Source organism: Uranotaenia lowii, chromosome 1 (genome assembly GCF_029784155.1).
Source record: "Uranotaenia lowii strain MFRU-FL chromosome 1, ASM2978415v1, whole genome shotgun sequence".
NCBI classification, from domain to species: domain Eukaryota; kingdom Metazoa; phylum Arthropoda; class Insecta; order Diptera; family Culicidae; genus Uranotaenia; species Uranotaenia lowii.
This window is the reverse complement of record NC_073691.1, coordinates 91,780,163-91,807,116: the sequence shown is the minus strand read 5'-3', so window position 1 is coordinate 91,807,116 and position 26,954 is coordinate 91,780,163. Positions and strand designations below refer to the sequence as shown.

General features: G+C 38.2%; 1 protein-coding gene across 1 annotated transcript in view; it reads left to right on the top strand.

Moving 5' to 3' along the window:
* The first annotated feature begins 3,845 nt into the window (after window positions 1–3,845).
* Window positions 3,846–26,954, top strand: part of LOC129739158 (UNC93-like protein) — a 57,089-nt gene continuing 33,980 nt past the window's right edge. The window contains exon 1 of the mRNA XM_055730564.1: window positions 3,846–4,153. The gene's annotated coding sequence lies outside the window, so the exon portion shown is untranslated. The remainder of the gene's footprint in view (window positions 4,154–26,954) is intronic.

The following is a 26,954-nucleotide window of genomic DNA, read 5'->3' as shown; positions in this document are numbered from 1 at the left end:
CGAAAGAGGATTACACTCGGAAGCCGAACTGAAAACAGTGTTGTTTTCTCCCGGCTCTTTTTGTTTGAGAAGAGCCGACCAACCCTGATTGAACACAACATTTTCCGTAACTTAAAATTGTAAAATTTAGTCCAGGGGTTTCTGAGGTATAGAATGCCGAAAATCGGTGTTTCTCGTCATAGATTATTTCAGTATGTGTTAAAAGTGCTTGTCCATTCAATATCCAGATTTCAATTTTTAAACAAAATTAGTTTGTAAACACAATTCAGCTGAAAATCACAAATAAAAGGTAGAATATGAGATTTTTGTTTTATCCGAAAAAAAAACCCAAATTTTATTTTAAAAAAATCATCCACTAGATTTTTATTATGGAAATAATTCTTTATGAAAAATATTTGCTGTTAAAGAAACATCTTCACTAGACTGACCCATAACAAAAAAAATCCTTAAATTCCCCTAGTTTGGTGCCTTTAGGTGAAAAAATTACTTCCTGAAGGTTTTTAGGTCATTTGGCTGAAGCACGAGCTGGCGCAAAGGACTTAAAATTTGTATGGAGATTCTCGGCAAAATGTATGAAAAATCGACACACTTTCACTCTTTGTGTTCTGAAATATGTTGGGGCCGTTCACATACCACGTGGACAACTTAGGGGGGGAGGGGGTATGGAAATGTCCACGCTTGTCCACGAAGAGGGGGGTAGGGGTTTGGGTCATGTCCACGTGGACATACTTATGTTCAAACTGTTTTCTAAAGGTGAATAAAAATTAAGATGTTTAAATCAAAATCTTAAAATGGTATACCTTTCCAGTTTAAGTTCAAACAATAAGTAGCTACTTGAAAGCAAGTGATAAATATGATGATTAAGAAATTTAAAATTATTAATTTTTTTTTATATCAAGAAATTTTTATTCGGTTTTACAAATTAAGCCATTTCTATAACAAAAGGCATAAAGTGGTGTTTTCTAACTGTCAAATTATAGATGTTTAAAATAAAAACTTTTTCAAATCTCTCCACGTGGACATCCGGGGAGAGGGGTAGGGGTTTGCCAAATGTCCACACTTGTCCACGGAGGGGGAGGAGGGGGTCAAAAATCTCATTTTTCTATCCACGTGGTATCTGAACGGCCCCCTTTGCAGTATGCTAGAAAGCTCAGAATTTCAGGAATTGTAGTTCAAACAATGACAATAAAGTTTGTGAAAGATTGTTACGCGATACGAGTTGACTTTAATGAGTTATCCCAATTGAATGTGTGATTTTTTTTGCATTTCTTTGATGTATCGTGAACGGTGAATGGGCTAATAATCGCATTAACTAAAAACTCTACGTCTCGGTGGTCGAGTGGTTAGCGTGATAAGACGGTAATCGCTGGTCCACTGATGGCATGGGTTCGATTCCCATCTCGGTACTGGGTGTTAAATGTTAATCTTAGGTTGTCCATTAGACTGAGTCGATTTGGGGTCATTTTTGAATTTCTCAAACCCTGGGGTCTTAAAAGCTTCGTTTTGGTCTAAAACTCATCCATGATTTTTTGCAGAATTTTTAAGTAACGTTTACATGAGTAAATTTGAACTTTTAGGTTTGTATGGGAAAATTGAATATTTTGTACTAAAAAATCAGCATCATTTTTGTTTCTTCTGTGGAACCGAGCCTGCTAATGGTTTTTGTGCCAATTAATAAATTTCTTACAGGCAATTTTTCGCTGAACAACTTTGGCGAATATCATAACTTCGTATCTTTTTAGACAAAAAAGTTATTAGCTGTTTAACAGGTGTATATCTTTTTGGATTGATAAATAATGAATTCAATTGACACCACTGCTTGTGCCCCACGAAGTATGGCATGAAAAGTGGTCTTGCAATACTTCGCTAGGCACCCAGTAGTGGTGTCAATTGAATTTCTTGATTATCAATGCCAAAATACATACACCTGGTAAAGAGCTAATAACTTTTTTGTCTAAAAAGATACGAAGTTATGATATTCGACAAAGTTGTTCAGCGAAAAATTGCCTGTAAGAAATTTATAAATTGGCACAAAACCCATTAGCAGGCTCGGTTCCACAGAAGAAACAAAAATGATGTTGATTTTTCAGTACAAAATATTCAATTTTCCCATACAAACCAAAAAGTTCAAATTTACTCATGTAAACGTTACTTAAAAATTCTGCAAAAAATCATGGATGAGTTTTGGACCAAAACAAAGCTTTTAAGACCCCAGGGTTTAAGAAATTTAAAAATGACCCCAAATCGACTCAGTCTATTGTCCATGTCATTTATTCAGTCTGTAAAGCCTAAATTGGCTAAGACGGTGTATGTCTTTTTTTTTAAAACTCTTTTCTTTCAAAACTCTTTCTTTCAACTTTTTGAAAAGATATTTATTATGAAATATGCTACAGTTTTGCCGAGGACACAAACTTTCTATCTGTTATTCTCATTATGGGACAATGCGATCAAGTTTGTACTAATCACCTAAACACCGTTCACGATATATCGATGAAGTGTGAAAAAAATCACACATTCAATTGCCAATAACTCATCACAGTCAACTCGTATTGCATCACAATCTTTTACAAACTTATTTGTCATTGTTTGAACTACAGTTCCTGAAAGTCTGAGCTTTCTAGCATACTGGAAACATATTTTAGAACACAAAGAGTGAAAGTATGTCGATTTTCCATACATTTTGCCGAAAATCTCCATACAAATTTGAAGTCCTTTGAACCAGCTCGTGCTTCAGCCAAATGACCTAAAACTTTCAGAAAGTCATTTTTTCACCTAAATGAACCAATCTAAAGAGTGCTGCGTCGAAAAAAATGCTGTAAAAATCAATCCATACAAATTTGGGCCAGTCTATTATACATATTGTAGGATGATTAAATTTTAACTTTTTTCATTCAACTAAAAACTACATTCTGTATAGCCTTGTTTTTGACATTTGACGAACACGATCGTTGTTGAGGTAAATGTTCTCAAAATTAAAAAGTGTTAATGATATGCCCTGAATTATGACACGAATACTACTAGCAGCAAACAGGACTATTCGATAGAAATGATTACAGCGAATACACCTTGTTAATCGTGATTTTGTCAATTCTTTTCGAAGACTCAAATATTTTGTATATGCATTTTGTTCCTGAATAGTGCGTTGGATAGGGAAAATTCTCCTCTATGATGTCCAAAAAAAACACCGTGCTTTAGTATCGTTGATAAGTTTAAAGAAAACCGTAACATTTGAAACTCAGCTTGATAATGACCGTAATAATTCTTGACAAATTCTGACACAAAACTCCGATCCGCAAAGCATTTCATTCCCAATTCCAAAGCAAGTTGCATCAAGTTGTTCGATTTTCTGGATTCCGATGCTCGCAGCTTCCGAAACCACTATTTAGGTGTAGGTAGATAGTTATTGATGTAAAATTTTCATTCATTCATGCCGACCGTTGCAGTTGAGAAGCCCAAATGGAACCTGCCAGAATTAAACTGTCTCCAATTGTTCGGCATCGTTGCGGCAGTGCATCCAGAACACTTAACAGAGTGATCCCGAACGAAACGATCGTAGGTTTTTGCATATGCTACCTGAGTGAGACTTGGACCTGTATAAGTGACATAATAAAATATGTGACATGCAGTGATGAATAATTATATTTCCATACACATTTGTCTTTTTGTATTGTATTGCCATTTTGCCGAACAATGCGAGCCCCGCGATTGATAAAGACTCGCGACTCGCGAATGATGATGACGGTCTGCGTTTGTTGACGATGATGATGCGCGGGAAACTTTTCAAAAAAAAGAGAAGAAAAATATAATAGACAAACGCTTACCTGGGCAAGGTGCCACTATCAGAGATTTCAGTCATCCGTCGTGAGCCGTTGGTAGAAGATTCGTTTTCTTAACGGGTAGCCCGAATCCGTAGAACTCCGTGGACTCCCAAGTGCTGGGATACAAGTTATCCTGGAACGGTTATTGCCTACAAGTGAAACCACATCGGAAGTTAGCCATTTCGGTAAATGTGAAACGGATCACCCGTGCGTCCTGTTTGGAAAGACTCCAACAGAATACGGTTTTGAAACTTTTCGATAGCTGTGAAACCAGGATTTAAAACTTGGAGCTAAGCTGCTCCCCCAAAGGAGTAAAATATCGTGTTTTCCTGTGGGTGAGTGCAACCGATTGTGTGTTTGTCCTTTTAGATGATGTCATTTAGTGTGGGGTTAGTTTATATGAAATAAGTATACCTACATAAAAATGGAGCAGCATGGTGGATTGAGATTTGAAATGCTCGTAATGCGATTTGGGCGAGCAAAAGCGATGAACTCGTTTAGTGGGACGTAAAGGAAAGCTAAAGTTTTATTTATTAAGTAAAACAGTCTTAGGACCATCAATGGTAAGTCATTTTGTTCTTCAATCCTTCAATCTTCAACAAAAGAATAATTTAAAAGTTCTGAAATCGTCGAAGAACAATGTTCTCCTGTGATCCTGTGAAATTCTAATAACTAAATTTGGAGGCTCAATTCCTGTCTCGGGCAAACGAAGTTAATTTTGTGCACTTTAAATCGATGGTGATATATTATAGAAGTCAAATAAGATATGGAGTATCTTATTTAGTTAAACTAAACCGTAAAATGGGTTGAATCGGGACAGTTTTCGGACTATTTTCGTAATATCTCTATCAAATTCAGTTCTATCACAATTTGCTTTAAATGGTGTTTACTGTGAACCTTAACTCTTTTATGCCCATTTTTGTGCTGAAAAAATCACAGAAGCTAAGTTTCACGAATACAAACAACTTTTGTTTTATAAGATGCTTCATCATTGAGAAAATTTATTTAACAAAATTTTCTTAAATTGCATAACCACAGGGGCTAATGAACTTAATTTTCAGGTTGTAATTTTTACACTTTTCAACCATTTTTTTCTAAATTTTGAAATTAATATGTTTCAAAATTTAGAAAAAAATGGTTGAAAAGTGTAAAAATTACAACCTGAAAATTAAACCAGACTTAAACCTATATTTTTTGTAACTGTTGTCAGCATTGTTCCATAAATAACTGAAATTTTTCAGCTCACATGAAAAGTAAGAAGTGTACATATTTCTCAATTTGTTGCCGTTTTTCCAAACACCGTCTTTAGAGTCTCTTCTACTTAACGTAAAATATTCCTTTCTCTTAGAGCCAATCCAGAATGCCGACTTCCAATTAGCTTTTTTTTAGATCGAAAAACACATGATAATTTTCCGAAAAACATAACAATTTCCAATTTTGTATTATTTTATTCACTTCTATTTGCTGTAGCTCTTGACAACGGCTTGACAAAATATTGATTAGAATTGGTTTTATGCCGATTTTACTCTTAAGGCGGGATTGGGTTTTAGAGGTTTAGTAAAAAAAGAGAAATATGTGAATGGATTTTTTACTAACAGCCGATTTTGTTTTTGTAATGACAAGTAACAGTGGCTTATTAATTGAGAAATTTGTAAGTTCAAACCGTCGTAGAACAACCATAAGTTTAAGAGAGGTCGTGAAATTTTTCTCATAACACAAAGGCATAATTGCATCAGTCAATCTCGAATTTGGAGATAAAGTGCGACTATTATGCACCATCAACTACGGTAATTGGGAAAAAAGAATCCGTAGGAATACTGAGTTTGTTCAGGATCGCCCTAAATAAGGCCGGAATAAATTACAAATTATTTTTTTGCTACAACACCCCCTCCCCTCCCCTCTTAGATTTTCCCGAAAATTCCGTAGGAGGGTATAAATAAAGTTTAAGATATTTCATTAAAAAATTTGGTGAATTCTTCGAAAAATCAAACAGTTAAACAAGCGGAAGTAAAACTGTTGAGGGTGAAAATGGAATAACTTTTTGTATTCGAGATTTTTCAATTTAAAATAACTCGAATTTTAGATTTGATGTATTGAAGATTGCATGCAAGTTTATTGCATGTAAGCTTTTGTCCAATTTGCTACAATTTATCGACAATTGGATATTTTTCATTGTCCTTCCTATCGTTATGTTTCAACTCAACTTGACATGCAGCGCCAAAGGATTCTCACTTATGGAACTAACATAAGGGTGATGATAGCTGTTTTTTTAACACGACTGGGAGTACAATTTTTTTTTTGTTATTGCGAATTTAGGGAAAACTGTAAAATTTAAGACAATTACAATGACTGACTCTTGTAAAATAGGGTTACCATACGTACTCTTTTAAGAGTACATGAACTCTTTTTTGATCGAAAAATGAGCGTACTCTTCTTTTTGTGGAATTTTACGAAATGTACTCTTTTTTTGGTGAAAGGAATTAAATAAAATTTTCTCATATAAATAAACTATTTTCTTCCGATAGATTGTATTCGTATAAATACAAGAGGTCCAACTTTTTATGCATTTGTTACACAACACTTCCGTTTTGCTTCTTTTGTTGAATGTTTCAAAGGGTGGCCACCAATGGAAGGAAGTACATTCACGATTTCAATCAGGTTTTTTTCGTTCAAAATTAGCGCCTTTGAGTATGCAGTGAAATCCCGGGCAGTAGGCAATATGCGTAGCAACAACTTGTTGAAAAACATAGAGCAATGATGTTTTCATAGAATGAAGAATAACTCATTTCAAAATACATTTTTTATTATCATGAATGACCTAAAACATCATGGTTATTTAATAAACGGCGTTAGTCTTTACAATTCGAATTTTTTTCTCAATGTACTCTTTTTGGCGTTAAATGATATGGTAACCCTATTGTAAGAAAATCTTTAATTTCCTTTTTATTAAGCTTTTGGCGTAGACAACTGGTTTTTTTCATGGTTTTCTTCACAAAATTCAATTTTTAAATTTTTAAAATTTAACCATAAAGAAGTTGTTTAGACTGAGATCAATTTTGGTGATTGTGTTGTACTACGTTGGCGATTAAATTTGATCAATTTGAGAAGGATCATTATGGTTAATTCAAAGAAAATTATTTAAAAACAATTAGGTACAATTATGTTCTCAAGTTGAAATTTGCTCTCAAGATGTGTTTAATTACCAGTTGCTGCACTTTTAAATCACAAATCATTCGAGAGGACTCTTATCTCCAAACATTTTTTATAAGTTTTCTACTCACAAAAATCAGATTTTTATAATATCTACTTCGGATTCGTTGCTTCTAAATGTAAAGTGTATTAAAGTTTGGTTTCAGAGATTGATGTTCAAACTTTTTGAATATTTTTTTTTTTCAAATAGTTGCGAATGAGGGTACGGAAGAAATGAAAAACAATTTCTGAACCTATAACCCAAGGTTACCGAGATCACAGAAATATCTATAATTTCACAGAATTTATTTGTAGTTAACAGTTTAATAGTTTCATATTCAACTTTTACATCAATTCATTTTATTTTGCTGGTTTCCGTGTGGTTTTGATGATACAGACTTAGTGAGACTCTACAACTTTCTATGAGTTTAGCTGGATTGATTCTCTGTCGAGATTTCGTTGACTAGATGTTTCGCAGTAGCAGCAGAAATGTGTCGCTCCTTAGATTCCAACAAGATGGAAAACGGATTTGACTTCGGCTTAATGTTATCAACTTTATATTGAATAAGGTTCGCTTTCTCATTCAGTTGCATTGCGTTCTGACAAACTCCTGTTTGTTAGTAAATCACAAGTTTTAGACGTAAAAGACGAATCCTTCACTTATTTCTCCTGATTCTCATTAACAGTTTTCTTGACCGTACTTTAACCAAAATATGTTTCTTGCCACTTTTGCTTCGGGCCTTGGAACCATATCTGTGAAAATAGTCCTAAAGTAGCACTATAAATAGCCGTGTTGATTCGTTTTTTAACGATGTTTGAGATTTTTTCCGGAACAACATACTGGGTTTAAAAATGTGAAAGATAACAATATTCTCTTTACCTAACTTTATTCTCCAATAAACTTAATATGAATATCACATTCAACACCAAAATATTCAAATTTCTTGATTGTTTCCAAAAACAAAATCCTACGCGTTTTGACACATGAACCTTTAACATCATCATTTTGGTCGAAGTGCTCTCTGAGCGTCGTTATGAGCTGCAAATGCCTATAGCACTCATTCTGTTTTAAATTTAATATAATGTAATCTAGTTTTCATCTTATGCTTGCAAAATAAATATGACAAAGGTACTCATATTTTAACAACCAACCACGCCTTTGAACGGAGTCCTCTAAAATCGGCATACAACCTAAGCCAATCATAATTTTTACTTACTTTTCGCACAGATTTTTTTCCAATAATGTTAATATAACTATTCATATTAATGAAAGCAGTTTGACAAGTAGTTGTCAAAAGCTACAGCTAAGAGAAGCTTAAAACATGAGGAAACTGGAAATGGTGAAATGTAAACATATGTACTCTTTTTTTTGTTGAAAAGCATATGATCAGAAAAACCAACGTATTTCTTCCAATTTATGAAGTTGTTCCACATCTTATGCAAAAACTGCGAAAGGAATAAAGTTTACAACAAATTACTTTACCATTTTGTTTTAATAAACATGCATTTTTAGTAGTTATAAATAGTGAGCGCCTTTGAGTATGCAAACAGTCAATATGCATAAAATTAGGATATTGTACAAAAATATTTTTAAAAAATGTCATGTAAATCACATAACCTCCAAGACATTAAAAGTATTTGATTGAAATAAAATATCTCGATGCCACCTCAGATAACTCGAAATATGCACAATAGAACCCCGCTTATCCGAGCATCCGCGTTATCCTAGCCACAATTTTTATCCAAAATCCACGTAAAATGTGTTTTATCATCATGATGTATTGTTATGCTATTAAATCGACTTTTTTGGCAAGTTTAATGTCTAAGCTTGCTAGAAAAGTCAATTTAATAGAAAAATAAAATCCACGTAAGAATCGAGCTATGCGCCTGAATGATATGCAATACCAGAGCAAAAGGATAAGGGTTTTGTCAAACTACTTCGCTTAATCCGACGTTTCAATTAACCGAGGTGGTCGCTCCTCCGAATACCTCGGGTAAGCGGGATTCTACTGTACATCCTTTTGCATACCATCCGGGCGCAAAGCTCGATAAATACCTACATATACGGATCGTGTGTCAACCTGATGATGGGATAACGCGGGAGCTTAGGAACACTAGAGTTCGGATAGGCGGGGTTCTCGACGGTCCTCCTGTGAGATAGTGGGGTTAGCTGCGGGCCTTGCGAGCCCGTGACTACAAAAAACATAAGCAACGAACAACAAATTTCGGATGGAAATCGGCAAAGACCCACGCGACGAAAAGGGACTAGCGATTGGAAACTTGGAACATGGAACTGCCGATCTCTACATTTTGTGGGCAGTACCCACGTGCTCTCCAACGAATTGAAGAGCCGCAAATTCGACATCGTAGCGCTGCAGGAGGTATGCTGGAAGGGCTCCACGGTACGAACGTATCCAGATGGTTGTGTCTTCTATAAGAGCTGCGGCAACACACACGAGCTTGGAACAGCTTTTATAGTGATGGTAAAGATGCAAAAGCGCGTGATCGGGTGGTGGTCGATCAACTCACGAATGTGCCGGTTGAGAATCAAGGGCCGGTTCTTCAACATCAGCATCATTAACGTGCACAGCCCTCACCTCGGAAGTACCGGTGAATACGACCGTTGCCCAAAACATGATATCAAGATCGTCATCGGGGATTTTAATGCTCAGGTCGGCCAGGAGGAGCAATTCAAACCGACAATTGGAAGGTTCAGTGCGCACCTGCTGACCGACGAAAACGGCCTCAGACTTATTGATTTCGCCGCCTCCAAACGAATGGCCGTACGTAGTACCTTTTTCCAGCACCGCCTCCCACACAAGTACACCTGGAGATCACCATACCAAACGCAATCACAGATCGACCACGTTTTGATTGACAGCCGGCACTTCTCGGACATCATCGACGTCAGATCCTGTCGAGGCGCCAACATCGAGTCAGATCACTATCTGGTGATGGTGAAGATGCGCCCAAAACTCTCCGTAGTGATCAACACACGAAACCGGCGCCCGCCTCGGTTAAATATCGCACGACTGAAGCAACCTGAGGTCGCAGCAGACTACGCGCAATCGGTCGAAGCAGCGCTGCAGGCAGAGGGTGAGCTTGACGAAGCCCCTATCGAGGACTGTTGGGATACCATCAAGACAGCCATCAACAGTGCTGCGGAGAACATCATCGGTTATGTGGAGCGAACTCGACGGAACGACTGGTTCAACGAGGAGTGTAGGAGGGTGATGGACGAAGAGAATACCGCTCGGGCGGCAGTAGTGCAAAGAGGCACCCGTCGAAATGTGGAAAATCACCGATAGCGGAAGAGGCAGCGAGTCCGAATTTTCCAGGAGAAAAAGCGCCGCCTGGAGGAGGAGGAGCTCGAGGTGCTGGAGCAGCTGCATCGTTCCCAAGAAACACGAAAGTTCTATCAGAAACTCAACGCATCCCGCAAAGGCTTCGTGCCGCAAGCCGAAATGTGCCGGGATAAGGACGGAGGCATCCTGACGGACAATCGTGAGGTGATCAAAAGGTGGAAGCAGCACTTCGATGAACACCTGAATGGCGCACATGCAAGAGGTCAAGACGGTGGGGGAAGGTACATCGCCGGCGTTGCCAACGAGTTAGAGGAGCCACTCCCAACGGTGAGTGAAGTTAAGGAAGCCATTCGCCAGCTGAACAAGTCGGCTGGGAAGGATGGCATCGCAGCTGAGCTCATCAAAATGGGCCCGAACAAGTTGGCCGATAGCCTACACCGGTTGATAGTCCGGATCTGGGACATAGAACAGCTATCGAAGGAGTGGAAGGAGGGGGTAATATGCCCCATCTACAAGAAGGGCGACAAATTGGACTGTGAGAACTACCGAGCGATCATTGTCCTCAATGCCGCCTACAAAGTTTTGTCCCGAATCCTACTCCACCGCCTAACGCCACATGCAAACAGATTCGTGGGAAGTCATCAGGCCGGCTTCATGGAGGGACGGTCAACGACGGACCAGATATTCACATTACGGCAAATCCTCCAAAAATGCCGCGAACACCAACTCCCTACGCATCATCTATTCATCGACTTCAAAGCCGCATACGACACGATCGACCGTAACGAGCTATGGAAAATCATGGACGAGAACGGCTTTTCCGGGAAGCTGATCAGACTGATCAAGGCGACGATGGATGGGACGCAGTGCTGTGTGCGGATTTCGGGTGAATTGTCGAGTTCATTCGAATCGCGCAGGGGACTTCGACAAGGTGATGGTCTATCCTGCATGATGTTCAACGTGGCGCTAGAAGGTGTTATTCGACGAGCGGTGGGCGAAATGCGGGGCACGATTTTCAACAGATCCAGTCAACTTATCTGCTTTGCCGATGACATTAATATAGTCGGCAGATCATCTGCAGCGATGGAGGAGATCTACCGCAAACTGAAACGCGAGGCAGGAAGGATTGGGTTGATGATTAATACGTCCAAGACGAAGTACATGCTAGCCTGCGGATCCGAGACCGACCGAACCCGCTTGTCCAGTAATAACAAGGTCACGATCGACGGCGACGAGCTGGAGATAGTCGAAGACTTTGTCTATCTCGGCTCACTGGTGACCGCAGACAATGACACCAGCCGTGAGTTCCGGAGGCGAATTATCACGGAAGTCGTGCCTACTATGGACTCCACAAGCAACTGCGGTCGAGAAGACTTAGCCCTCGCACGAAGTGTAACCTGTATATGACGCTCATTAGACCGGTTGTTCTCTACGGGCACGAGACATGGATATTGCTCAAGGAGGACCTGCGTACACTCGGAGTATTTGAGCGACGAGTGTTAAGAACCATCTTTGGCGGCGTACAGGAGAACGGAGTGTGGAGTCGAAGGATGAACCACGAGCTCGCGCGACTCTACGGCGAACCCAGTATCCAGAAGGTGGTGAAGGCTGACCGGATACGCTGGGCGGGACATGTTGCGCGAATGCCGGACGACTGTCCTGTAAAACAGGTGTTCGCTACGAATCCGGTAGGAACAAGACGAGTGGGGGCGCAACGAGCGAGGTGGTAAGACCAAGTGGAGCGTGATCTGGCGAACGTGGGGTGCCCGAGAAATTGGAGAACTGTTGCCATGGACCGAGTGAATTTTAGGAATTATGTTTGTCAAGTTATGTCGTGAGACATAATAATAACGTTTCGGTTGTTATCCTGGCGTTGTATCCAGCAACTCTTTTAAAAATTTGTATGTTTTCAAAATCAAACAAATGTCCATTCTCAAGACTATGTTGTGCTAAACCTGAGCTTTTTTGTATTATTGATACAGTTTTTTTTATGTTGTTTTATGCGTTTTTCTAAAAACTGGCTAGTTTCACCGATGATATGATTCCCTACATTGTCCACACTTAGTTTCATATACAATTTTTTTTGTTCTTTGGAATTATGTCTTTCATTTTCGTGAAAATTATATTCTTCATCATGTTTAACGGTTGATTGTGAATTGCTTCAAATACCTTGATAATTTTTCTCCCCAACTAGCGCAGTAAGGAAATCATCCATGTTTTTACTTAAACGCTCAAACTGTTGTATATTTTCTGTGTTCTATCTTTAATATCATTTGTGACAAGGTTTGAGGGATAGTTCAAAGTTTTAAGTATATTTTTAACTGTTTGAGAGTACTTTCCCTGTATTTTGTGTGAGTCTCTATCCACTAGTGCTACTATTGTATTTTTCTTGTATGAAAATGGCCTTGCTGAATTGAAATCCAGATAACGACCTTTTTCATCCTTAGGGAATCATTCCGTTGTGATGTTGTCCGATCCTCGGCGTAAAATTGTATCCAGGATTTTAATTTTTCCATTCAACGCGTTTTTAATGATAAACTGGAGCCTTTAATGAAATCCATTGAAAGCGCGCACGATCTCATCCTGTTCTTCCCTTTTTGCAACCATGAAACAGTCATTTACGTACCGAGAGGATTAGGATAGCGCTAGATAGGTTTGAATCTGAGTTTTTCCACATTGAATCAAATATGGTGACGAAATCGGGTCAAAAAAGGTGACTAAATCGGGGACAGACATAATCGGTGCACGACAAAATCGGGGATTCACTGTACTTGAATCCACTTTAATTTTTTTTTTGTGATAACGCTTATCGTGATGCGATCTGGAGTTGAAACGTTTGTCATAATTCAAGCTGTAGGAAAACTTGCGCATTAAAATTAAGCTTTGAAGTTGCTACCTTCAATCATTTTTCGAACTTATCATGGACATAAGCTAGAAACAAAGTTATTCTTATTGAAAATTTAGATTTTAAAAATTCCAAGAATCTTTACTGCATACATTTTTTACCCCTAAATGTATGCAGCAACCTTATGATTTTTTTTGAGAAAAATATTTTTGAGAGAAAAAAATTTTAAATTTATTTCAAACAAAACCAAAAATTACTGGAATTAGTGCTTTATGCGTGTTGACATAAAATATTCATAAGTATATCAAAAACGATAAATATCCAAACCTATTCACTTAATTTTTCTGTGAAAATATTTTTTTTTTGCAACTCACCCCTTTTTCTTAGTAGGGTGAAAATTGCAAGATTTGTTAATTAATAAAAAAAACTGGTGAAACCAATAATGGACATTAAGTATTTAGAAGCCATTGAAGTTGAAAACTGTTGCATGATGCCCCAGTTGACGGTACTGACTTTTGCCACCGACACTAAAAAACAAAATATTGCAAGCACTGGCGTTAATCACAACCAAAATTTAAAAAAAAAAAACTGCCAATGAGTCGTCATCAGCAATTCTAAATTGGCATCAAAATAATTAAATAATTAAGCTATCTCGCGATATGTCAGTGGAAATATTAAGTAGATTTACCGCAATTGGATTCTCCCTTCTGCGTGACACCTCTAGCTAGCTGCGTACATACGATGCTCTTATCGCCAATGTTGATGGCCAATGTCACGAACATTAGATTTTTATCAACAACGAGAGGGTGTTGTCTCGGATGGTTTTGATTTGTTAGATTCATTTCGAGGTGCTGCTGCTGCTCCTGATGAAATCTGTCATCTTCCAGATTTCATCGTTGATTTAGGGGAGATAAGCTACCGGCTGTTACTGGAACAAGACAAAGTGCGCGCGTAAATTCAGAAAATCACGTGGAAGATGCCCACTATTGATTGTTTTGTTTCAAAAAGTTTCGTACTTAAGAATTAAACTCTGAGTAATATATGAATCTGCTTATAATAAAAGTAAAAATGGTAACATTATTCAAACAATATTCAGAATTTCGGTAATTTGTAAATTTAGTTTCTCTCATTATCTCGTCTCAAGTGTAATCTAGTAATAAACTTACTGAACAGCTCCCGGCTTTGAGTGTCATCGAAAGCTGACGCTGACGCTCTCCGAATTTAGTAGGTAGAAACGCCTAGAATAGAAGCGCCTAGGGAAGCTTCCACTCCGTCACCCTGATTCGTCAACGAGATCTTATCTTCTGGCAAATTATATTTCACCTACCCGAAGTTGAACAAACATCATCTTTCGCGTCTAGTCCGTCATACATTCACCGGGCGGGTAATTAATCCAAAACTATACAAAACACCTCATATCAAAGCCAGAGGCGCTGCCGGCTGTACCCTAAGTGATTAGGTTAAGCCTAAACAAACGAAAAACAAACGCATCACCCGAACAGGCGGGTAAAAAAAGCTCGAACCTCACCGTGGCAAATACATACAGTAGTAAAGACGGTAATTTACGACCTATCGTGACACTCGTTGGTATTGCGGATGGAGCAGTACGGGTCCAGAATGCGACATCAGTAGTGGTCGGGTGTACGAAACGAAACGCCCCGGAGTCTAGCGGTACCTGTAGTAATGAACTCCAGCAAACTACAACATGCACCTGAACTAGGCTGCGTTATTGGCTCAAGTTTATCGCGTTGGTGCGTGTTAAGCCTACCAAGCGAGCACGATGATGAACAAGGAAGCAGGGTGGAACGGCAGCAGCAACCGAATCCAACCGTAGCCGGTGCTCGCCGGATACTTCCGAAGTATGGCGCCACAGGCCGGATAGGACCTACCCAATCCAGCACCTGCCCATCCATCCGAAGATCAGTACTTTTAAGCTTGTGACCTTGTCAATGCGAAACGTCAAGAAGCACGTCGTCGTCGGCTGTTGACAGTCGGGATCCTTTTTTTTTGCGCAAGCCGGGAAGTTTTGCGCTAGGTATGACAAATAATTTCTATGCGGTTCGATTGCCAGAGAAGGATTTTATCGGCCGGCCGATTGGACCATTAGCATGTGCAGCACGATTGTGGGGTGTGTTGCGCGCATAAATTTTCTTAACTGATGCGTTAGGGGAGCCGATTGATTCAGACAACAAGACTGAATATTTGAAGGGGGATACACTTGTTGCCAATTCCTGCAATGTTCAGATCACGTGACACGTGACTAAGTTCAGCTGAACAGCTGATAGTTTCATTCAAGGTACCTACATCATATACAATCAATCAAAAAATTGCCCGTAAAGTTTCTGTTCTAATGAAAAATAAGCTTGAACTCATATTTCATCAATCAACAGAAAAGTAATTATTATTTCGTTTTATAGTCAAACACTCCCTTATGTATGTATATGCATAATTGAAAAAAAAAAGTTAAAAAAAAGACGCCGACAAACTATCTGTTCTATCTTAAAAAATCGTACCAAATCGATCGGAAACACCTAGTCTATACGTGGTATGGCCCCTTTTTGTAGCAATCATACTCTATAGATGCCTATTCATAGACAGCGCAAACTTTTGTGTTATTTCCGGAGAGATCTTCTGCCATGTGTGTCCACGATGAAATTGCCACACTATGAAATTGCTCTAACTTTTTAACCGTTATTTGGGCAGAATTTGATATAAAAATACGTGGATTTAGTTCATAGTGCATTGTTTACATCCTGCAAGTTTTAAAGTCCTGTGATCAAAACTCGTGAAAATGGAGTTGAAAGAACAGCTCTTGCGTGATAAAATCCAACGCATTCATCACAAGAACAAGGATCTCTTGCATCGCTCCATCGCTAAAACGTTGGGTATCGCGAACTCCACCCACGGTATCGCGAATGATTAAGCGGTTCGAGGAACGATTGACCATCGATCGGAAGCCAAGAAATAAAGGAAAAAGTATTCCGTACAACACCAAAAATCACAACCGCGTAGTTGGGGCCTTCTACCTTGTAGGGTCGCCCTTCGATGATAAGTGTTGTGATTGTCTACATCAATAACAAATATAAGTTTATGTAAAATCAAAGACGGCACTGGAAAAGAGGAGGGAAGTGATTTGACAGTTTAGGAGTGAAAAACGTGAAAATAAGAAGCTGGCTATTAGATAAAAGAATAAGCGTTTTACAAATCGGAAAATGTTTTAACTGGACCTTACAAACCGAAACCCGAACGCCTCCGTTCGGAATGTCCAGAAGGCCAAAACAAAGGTTGGGCTTCGAACGTTCAAGGTACAAAAGGCTCGTAATCGCGACGAGAGCAGAACAAGTCCGCCAAAACCCGTGCCAGGAAGTTGTACCTCAACATGCTGACGAAAGTTGAATGCTGCATCGTGGACGACGAAACATATGTGAAGACCGACTTCCAAAAGATCTCCGGCAACCTGTTTTCACATCCAAGGATAAGTTCAGCGTTCCGGAGCATGTCCGCACTCAGAAGATGTCTAAATTTGAGAATAAATACCTGGTTTGGCAAGCCAGCTGCACGTGCGGGAAGCAGAGTGCACCTTTCGTGGCACAGGACACGATGAACGGACAGGTGTACATTACATGGAAGAGTGCCCCCAGAAGCGGCTGCTTCCTTTCCGGAAGACCCAACGTCCCAACAATCTTCTGACCGGATTTGGCCTCATATCATTACTCCAAGGACGTGCTGAAGTGATATGCGGACAATAAGGCAAATTTCATGTAGAAAATGTTCAACCCTCCGAACACGCCGCAGCTCCGCCCCATCGAGAAGTACTGGGCGATTATGAAGCAGCACCTTCTTAAACGACCTAAGGCAGTGAAGACAGTCAAGGAACTGAAGAAAGTATGGGTTTACATGCAAAAAAAAAACGGTTGATTCACAGTTGGTGCAGAATCTTATTGCCAGGGTTAAGGCCAAGGTGCGGGCATTTGCTCAGGGACTGTTAATAAAACACGAGTAAAATGAAGTTTATTATTTTTTTTTCATTCCCTGAAAATTTGATGGCAATCAGATGAAAAAATTTGAATTTAGCGAATTAATTTTGTGTGTGGCAATTTCATCGTGGACACCCGTTAGAACCTTCTTGAGGGTTCTTGTTCTGAATCGGGTGCTCACTAGACTGAGTCGATTTGGGGTCATTTTTGAATTTCTCAAACCCTGGGGTCTGAAAAGCTTCGATTTAGTTCAAAACTTATCCATGATTTTTTGCAGAATTTTTAAGTAACGTTTTCTTGAGTAAATTTGAACTTTTAGGTTTGTATGGGAAAATTTATTCGACTACACGGACTTGGCCGGCGTCGTTATTGGTTCATATTAAAGTCGGAAATTCTCGAAACTGAACAGTGAGATTGTGTTTCTTGATCTCAGCAACCTTTCATTAGGTTCATTGTGCAATGTTGATTATTTCGAACCAATCATAGCGTGCAACCATTATGCCATTGGCCAGGAGGGGCCATAGGTGGACCTTAGTTAAAGCTTAGTACTTTTAAATATGGGACACTTTCTTTGGCTAATTGCTCATTTACTAGTAATCGGACATTCAAAATATTTACAGCATTATGCTGCTTGTAAAAAGTGCTATCAGACCAATTCTTTCCAAAATTTTAAATTTTCGCGTTTTTGAGATATTTACGATGTAAGAGAAAAAGAAAAAAAAATTTGCACAGTTAGCATAACATAGCATAGCATTGGGTGACTACACACATCTTGCATTGGCTGATACACATGATACAACTTATAATAAAAACCAGCAGAAGATGCCAACATGAGAATCGGGATTCAATTCTCATTTCAAGTGTTGCAATTGAGGATTAGTATCGTAATGCACACCGTGTCAACTCAATGTAATCATGGAGGGATAGTCTGAAACAGCAAAATAAACTTTTCAGGTGCAGAGAACTCATACGACCCTACATATAAAGATGTTGTTTCAGATAGGTAAGGGAAGGGTTATTTATGTTTATAGGAAATCCTATTTGGCAGATAGGATTGATGAACAAGAGATTTTTGAAAATAAACAAATACACATTAAAAATGGAAAGAGCTCATCAATTTTTGTACCAACTGAGTTCATGAACAACTTGAAATGATGGGATCAATGCTGCAATGATACCATCATCCGTTCTGGTATAGGTTTCCTGGTTGCTTTGTATTACCGTTTTCGGTCCTTTGAAATTCCTTGATTTCTTTTGTATCACAATTTCATATCATCCGGAACCTCTAAGTTGACTCTAACTTGACTAAAAAAAGGGAAAGATATACTAAATATTTACATAGATGCATTATGTTCTGATAAAAAAGTATGCAATCTAAAAATATTGAAAACAAGAAATTTACTCAATACTTGAAACTCAATCTAATTATTATAATTTTTTTAATTTGAATGTACCAAACATTTATAAAATAACGAAGTCACCGATCACCGAATTCAATTTTTCAGTGTTCATATTGAAAAATTGTAATGTTTCAACTCCATTTAGAATTGAAAAAAAAAAATATATGACATTTCCCTGTTTCTCTGCATATCAAATGTTCTAGTTTCAAAATTCATCAGGTTTCCTGAACCTTTTCCTGTATTTTGAAATTTTTCAAATAAAAAAAAATCAAATTGCCTAATATTTGATAACATAAAGGGTGATACGGTCAAAATTTGGTCAAGGGAAAACGCGTGTAAATCGGTGAAATCGTTTATTCAAAAAATCAAATTAAATTTCTTTTTCAAGTTTGGCTGTGGCTGTGTGGTGGCGGCTTATAGAATACTACCACTGGGATACTGGTCCACGTCGTAAAAGGCGACTTATCCAGTACTTCCCATATGCGTTAGTCATTCTTCAAATGCGACTATCACATTGGGAGGGGGGAACCTTGGCTTGGTTCCAAGCCAAGTTTCTTCAGGGAGGATTCACCAATTGTGCTTATTGCTATTAATGCGCATGCACGAGTTGTATTCTCCTAAATTTTGTAAACACCCGCTTCAAGGTGGTTCTGTGCCTGCGGGCCCCAAAGTGGGGGTAGGAGGGTGTATAATAATCCTATCTTAAGCAGAACGTTGTTAAGGTCTGCACTATAGCCAGGCACTGGTGCAAAGGGCCGTATATTTCCTGGCAACTCGTGGGATTCAGATTATACACACGATTTTAAAATTTTCATCCTGTATGGGATACCCCGCTTCATGCGTCGATATGAAGGTGCAGAGGTTCTTGTGTGTGATGGAAATATGTGTGGAATTCTTTGATAGAAATGCTTTCTATTAAGGTTGCACAGATAAATCTGCAGCACAAAAGAACCGCTACACTTAACTTATGTCGTTTAATCCTTAATGGAACTGCATCAATCGCCTTGGTCCAAGAACCCTATTTCCGAAATGGAACTTTTTACTTAGGGAATTTGCTCAAACCAAACTTTACTGTGTTCAGTGTAATTGGAATGACTAATGCCCGAATAATGCCTCGTGCATGTATATTGATAAACAATTCTTTAAATGCAACACTTATACCCAATCTAACAACAAGAGACATTTGCGTCGTTCAGGTTTCGCTGCCTGATAGAAAATACATCTACTGTTCAGCATACTCACCATATGAACAATCATCCCCTACGGATGATTTAAAAAATGTCATTTCATTCTGTGAATCACAAAATATACCTCTTGTAATTGGCTGTGATGCCAATGCCCATCATTTTGTATGGGGTAGCTCAGATATCAATCTGAGAGGCTTAAATTTAATGGAATATTTAAGCAGCACTGATTTAGAAATTCTAAATGTAGGAAATAAACCAACTTTTGTTAGGTGTGACAGAGAAGAGGTGATTGATATCACACTTTGTTCTAGAACAATTTCTCAGGAAATTTCAAATTGGCATGTGCCTAACGAAGAATCGATTTCTGACCACAGGTTTATCTATTTTGAACACTCAGGTGAGTTTTTAGAAACAATTACATTCAGAAACCCAAGAACAACTAATTGGGACCTTTATTTGGAGCATATTGCTACTAAATTTCATAGATATACACCTGAAATTACTACTCCTTCTGAGTTGGATGAAGTGGTTGCAAAAACCACCGAAATTATTTTAAATTCTTATGAAGAAGCGTGTCCCTTACGAACGTTGAAATTCAACAAAAACAGTACACCATGGTGGAACTCAAATCTTAGTAAATTACGAAAAAACTGCAGACGCTCTTGGAACCGAAGGCGCACGGAAGGTTTTGATGCTTTCAAGTTGGCTCGCAGAGCTTACCGGAAAGCAACAAGAGCTGCCGAACGCTCAAGTTGGCAGAGCTACTGCACAAACATTTCAAGCTTGCACGAAGCAAGTAGGTTAAATAAAGTCTTAGCCAAATCAAAAGATTATCAGGTTTCATACCTTAAAACCCCTAGTGGTGATTATACATCAAACGACGAAGAAACATTAAGTTGTCTATTCAATACTCACTTTCCAGGATGTGTTGATCAAGATTCATCGATAGAGCCTGAGTTCTTTTCTGGAAGTCTAGATTCCTTGCATTTTGCTCGGAAAATAGTTACTACAGAATCGATCAAATGGGCAATCGATGGTTTTGCTCAATACAAATCTCCTGGAAGTGACGGTTTATTTCCAGTTTTGCTTCAAAAAGGTTTCGATCATTTCAAACACATATTAAGAAAAATAATGATAAGCAGTTTTGCTCATGGATATATTCCTAAACTTTGGCGGCAGATAGCCGTGAAATTCATCCCTAAAGGGGGACGATCATCATACGACGAAGCCAAAAGCTTTCGTCCTATTAGTCTAAGTTCATTTCTATTAAAAGCACTTGAACGTTTAATTGATCATCATATCAGGCAAGAATGCCTTGTCCAACATCCGCTTAATGCGACACAACATGCATACCAAACAGGAAAATCAACATTAACTCTTCTGCACAACGTAGTACACAATATTGAAAATAGTTTTTCACAGAAAGAATCATGTCTAGGAGCATTTCTAGACATAGAAGGAGCATTTGATAATGTCTCGTTTACATCAATAATGGATGCGGCACTACTTCATGGAGTGCCTAGTGTTATAACTAACTGGATTAGCGCAATGTTAAGTAACAGGAATCTTCATTCGTCTTTAAGACAGGCTTCAATAACAAAAGTTAGCACACGTGGTTGCCCACAGGGAGGTGTACTATCACCCCTTTTGTGGAACCTAGTTGCAGACGGCTTGTTGAGAAAACTCAATGACCGTGGAATACCAACCTATGGATTCGCAGATGATTATCTTCTGCTGGTAAGAGGTTTGTGCATAAGCACATTATTTGATATAATGCAACAAGCTCTGCGCTCTGTTGAACGATGGTGTTCTCATGTAGAACTGTCAGTTAATCCTCTAAAAACTAATATTGTATTATTTACTAAAAAACGTATCACCCGCGGGGTGCGCCCTCTGCTGTTTTATGGTTCCGAAATCACCGTGTCTGATCAAGTTAAATATTTGGGTGTCATTCTTGACTCCGAATTAAACTGGTCTGATCACATCGAATTCAGAATCAAAAAAGCATGCATGGCCTTCGGACAATGCCGACGTGCAATCGGAAAAAACTGGGGACTCAAACCCAAACATATTCACTGGATTTACTCCACAATAGTAAGACCAATTCTGGCCTATGGGTGTCTAGTGTGGTGGCAGAAAGGAGAAGTTGCAACAGTTCGGACTAAACTAAATCACCTTCAAAGAATGTGTCTCTTAGGGATGTCCGGATCGTTCACAACAACTCCTACTGCAGCACTAGAGGCTCTGTTTTCTTTCAAACCTCTACACTTGTTCCTAAAACAGGAAGCCTTCTCATGTGCTTTTCGTCTACAGGCAGTTGGTCTCTGGCTGTCAGGAAATATCGAAAGATCATCGAGTCATACAAATGTGTGGCCTCAATTAGTTAGATTAAACAAGTTTAATCTAGCGCCAAACGATTTAACACTCTCGAGTAGTTTTCCCTACATGGGGTTTAAAGTCAAATTTCCTTCTCCTCAAGAATGGTTATCAGGTTTCGTAGAGGACCAAATGTCCTCTCATATTGTATTCTATACTGACGGTTCATTATCAAACGGCCGTGCAGGTGCAGGAATTTACTGTCACGAGTTGAACATAGAATATGCTCAACCTCTAGGAAAATATTGTACAGTCTTTCAGGCTGAGCTATATGCTATTATGTATGGAGTGCAAATTGCACTTCAAAAGAAAATTATGTTCAGAACAATTTATTTCTGTTCAGATAGCCAAGCAGCTATCAAATCACTCAGTGCTTCCAGTTCTAGATCAAAACTGGTTATCGCATGCCGGAAAGCAATCGAAGAACTTGCTGAAGGCAATGGATTAAACCTTCTATGGGTACCCGGACATAAGGGAATTTTTGGAAACGAATGCGCCGACGAACTCGCTAGAGTTGGGTCGGAAAAGGAATTTTACGGACCAGAGCCGGCTGTCCCAATATCACCATGTTGGTTCAGAAACCAAATTCAAACTTGGTCCTCTAACCAGCATGAACGATACTGGGAAGAGTTGGACACTTGTCGTCAAACTAAATTATTTTTAGAAAAACCATCTCTAATCATATCGAGTTACTTATTAACTTTAAATAAATCTCATTGCAGCATCTTGATCAGAGCACTCTCCGGTCATTGTAAACTCAACTATCACATGCACAACATTCAGCGTGCTGAATCTCCAGTTTGTGGTAGTTGTGAATCAGATGTGGAAGATCCCTTCCATCTTATATGTAACTGTCCCTCATTTGCCAGACTACGTTTTCGTACTCTGGGATCTTACGCTTTAAGCGAATCTGAGTTTAAGAAATTAAACTTAAAAAACATTCTCTCATTCCTTACCGAATGTAGAAAAGAGCTTTAATGCTAATAATCCCTAGTGGAAAGGCTTTATGCCATCTTAAATAGATTGAATTTATTTCTTCCTTTTATAGGTTTTTCAGGTTTCTCAGGTAAATGATGAAATCTTGGATAAAAAAAGGCTAGGCACAATTTTCCCGTATGTTTGGATAACGTGCCGCTATTAAGCCTACCCCCATTCTGATACCTGATACCTGAGATTGTGTTTCTTGATCTCAGCAACCTTTCATTAGGTTCATTGTGCAATGTTGATTATTTCGAACCAATCATAGCGTGCAACCATTATGCCATTGGCCAGGAGGGGCCATAGGTGGACCTTAGTTAAAGCTTAGTACTTTTAAATATGGGACACTTTCTTTGGCTAATTGCTCATTTACTAGTAATCGGACATTCAAAATATTTACAGCATTATGCTGCTTGTAAAAAGTGCTATCAGACCAATTCTTTCCAAAATTTTAAATTTTCGCGTTTTTGAGATATTTACGATGTAAGAGAAAAAGAAAAAAAAATTTGCACAGTTAGCATAACATAGCATAGCATTGGGTGACTACACACATCTTGCATTGGCTGATACACATGATACAACTTATAATAAAAACCAGCAGAAGATGCCAACATGAGAATCGGGATTCAATTCTCATTTCAAGTGTTGCAATTGAGGATTAGTATCGTAATGCACACCGTGTCAACTCAATGTAATCATGGAGGGATAGTCTGAAACAGCAAAATAAACTTTTCAGGTGCAGAGAACTCATACGACCCTACATATAAAGATGTTGTTTCAGATAGGTAAGGGAAGGGTTATTTATGTTTATAGGAAATCCTATTTGGCAGATAGGATTGATGAACAAGAGATTTTTGAAAATAAACAAATACACATTAAAAATGGAAAGAGCTCATCAATTTTTGTACCAACTGAGTTCATGAACAACTTGAAATGATGGGATCAATGCTGCAATGATACCATCATCCGTTCTGGTATAGGTTTCCTGGTTGCTTTGTATTACCGTTTTCGGTCCTTTGAAATTCCTTGATTTCTTTTGTATCACAATTTCATATCATCCGGAACCTCTAAGTTGACTCTAACTTGACTAAAAAAAGGGAAAGATATACTAAATATTTACATAGATGCATTATGTTCTGATAAAAAAGTATGCAATCTAAAAATATTGAAAACAAGAAATTTACTCAATACTTGAAACTCAATCTAATTATTATAATTTTTTTAATTTGAATGTACCAAACATTTATAAAATAACGAAGTCACCGATCACCGAATTCAATTTTTCAGTGTTCATATTGAAAAATTGTAATGTTTCAACTCCATTTAGAATTGAAAAAAAAAAATATATGACATTTCCCTGTTTCTCTGCATATCAAATGTTCTAGTTTCAAAATTCATCAGGTTTCCTGAACCTTTTCCTGTATTTTGAAATTTTTCAAATAAAAAAAAATCAAATTGCCTAATATTTGATAACATAAAGGGTGATACGGTCAAAATTTGGTCAAGGGAAAACGCGTGTAAATCGGTGAAATCGTTTATTCAAAAAATCAAATTAAATTTCTTTTTCAAGTTTAATTAGTATAAAATTCACGAGAAATATTCAGTTAGGCTTCCGCTTTTCCAAATCCGAATTGACGGGCCTTAGGCTTAACCCCTGCCATCAGATTTTGTACAGCCACCTTGTCCACCTTCTTCGCCGCAGAAAGCCAGTTTGCCTTGAACTACTGCTCGTCCTTAGCAGTTTTTTTTTATCTTCTTTAGGTTCCGCTTGACAATAGCCCAGTATTTCTCAATTGGGCGGAGCTCTGGCGTGTTGGGAGGGTTCTTGTCCTTGGGAACCACCTGCACGTTGTTGGCGGCATACCACTCCATGGCCTTTTTACCGTAATGGCAAGATGCCAAATCCGGCCAAAACAGTACGGAACAACCGTGTTTCTTCAGGAAAGGCAGCAGACGTTTATTCAAACACTCTTTCACGTAAATTTCTTGGTTGACAGTCCCGGAAGCTATGAAAATGCTGCTTTTCAATCCACAGGTACAAATGGCTTGCCAAACCAGATATTTCTTCGCCAACTTTCCCCTTCCTTTTGCCGTATAAAACTCCTGTCTCGGAAGCTGCTTGTAGTCGGCTTTGACGTAGGTTTCGTCGTCCATTACCACGCAGTCAAACTTCGTCAGCCTCGTCGTGTACAGCCTCCGGGATCGCATTTTGGCCGTCGTATTTTATTTATCATCGCGATTTGGAGTCACTACCTTCTTGTAAGTCGATAGTTTGGCTCGTTTTTTGGCTCGATGCACGGCTGTAGACGATACACCCAGCTTATTTGCGGCATCTCGGAGAGAGAGGTTAGGGTTTCGCTTAAAACTACCGGCAACTCTCTTTGTCGTCTCAGCGGCTTCCGGTTTAGATTCCCCCCCCTCCCCCGATCCAGACTTCCTGGCTGTCGGCAAATGTTCCCCAAACACTTTAATTACATTTGTAACGGTTGATTTGGCAACTTTTAGCGGTTTTGCCAGCTTTGCGTGCGAGTAGCTCGGATTTTCGCGATGCGCGAGCAAAATTTTGATACGCTGCTCTTCTTCTTTGGACGGTATTTTGACAACTGAAGAGTGAATTCCAAGATCAAAATAGGAACAACATTCTACACACACACACCTTCAAAATGAGGGATGTTCAGGTTTTTTAAATGCAAAATTGAAAGAAATACGCCAGTTGATATTGACCAAATTTTGACCGTATCACCAAGGTTGCCGAAATCACAGAAAAATCTGTAATGTCACAGAATTTTGAGCAAATTTTCATCACAGAATCTGTGTCACAGAACACAGAATTTTGGGAATTTTCACAGATTTCACAGATTTTTTAAGTTTTGAGTGTGTTTCAAAAATTTCATTTTTTTGTTTTAATTTAAATTTTGAATTTTAATGTCAAGATTGGAAAAATATGATAAGATAAGTAGAGATATTTGATTTTGCTGAATTAAAATGTAAAAAAGACACATTTTTTCTTGAATTTTCAATGGAATAGCGTCACAGAATCCATCACAGAATTTTTAGGTAAAATCACAGAAATTCGGAATTTTTTTTCGCCAAAACACAGAATTTTTTTCGGCAACCTTGCGTATCACCCTTTATGCAAATTTTGAAATGTGTTTGTATCTAAAACATTCGAAATGTCGTGTTTCTGAAAACATAATATTATTCAACTTTCCAGATTTTCGTTTTTTAATTATTTATGTTTTATTTTTCAAATAGGAATACTTTCTATTTCAAAAGCAACGAAAATTTCGAACATCCATTTTTTTTAATTTCCATAGTAATTTTTAAAGTTTATCAAATATTTAAAGCAAAAAACCATTCCGGGAACATGTTTCGAACACCTATAAATTCAAAAATGTATAAGAACAACAAATGTGCTAACATCCAGATTATAAGTTTTTAGAATTATTCAAATATTTGAGTATTTCCAATTTCAAACTTCCGAATTGTCTAGAAAACCAAAGAAATAAAAACAAATCACAAATAAAGACCAATTGTGATTAGTATTGAAAAGTTTTTCTAATTGAATTTTTCAGGGTTTAAGTTATCATGCAATCTCACCAAAACGATTAGAAAATTTTATTGTAATTGAAAAATTATACCCAATGCATAAAAATAGTAAAGGCAAAATTATACAATCGTTTTAACCTTCCAAAGCCGTTCGCTAAATATACGATTCGGGGAAATTTTAGTTGTAGCTTGATTTCGTTCTCCTGGCTGTAAATGTTACCCGATTTTAATGATATTATATTCATTGTGTAGGTTATTTATTCTTATTACTCACCATTTCAAAACTAAGTCGATATGTATTACCAGGTTATCATAAACTGGTTCAGAAAG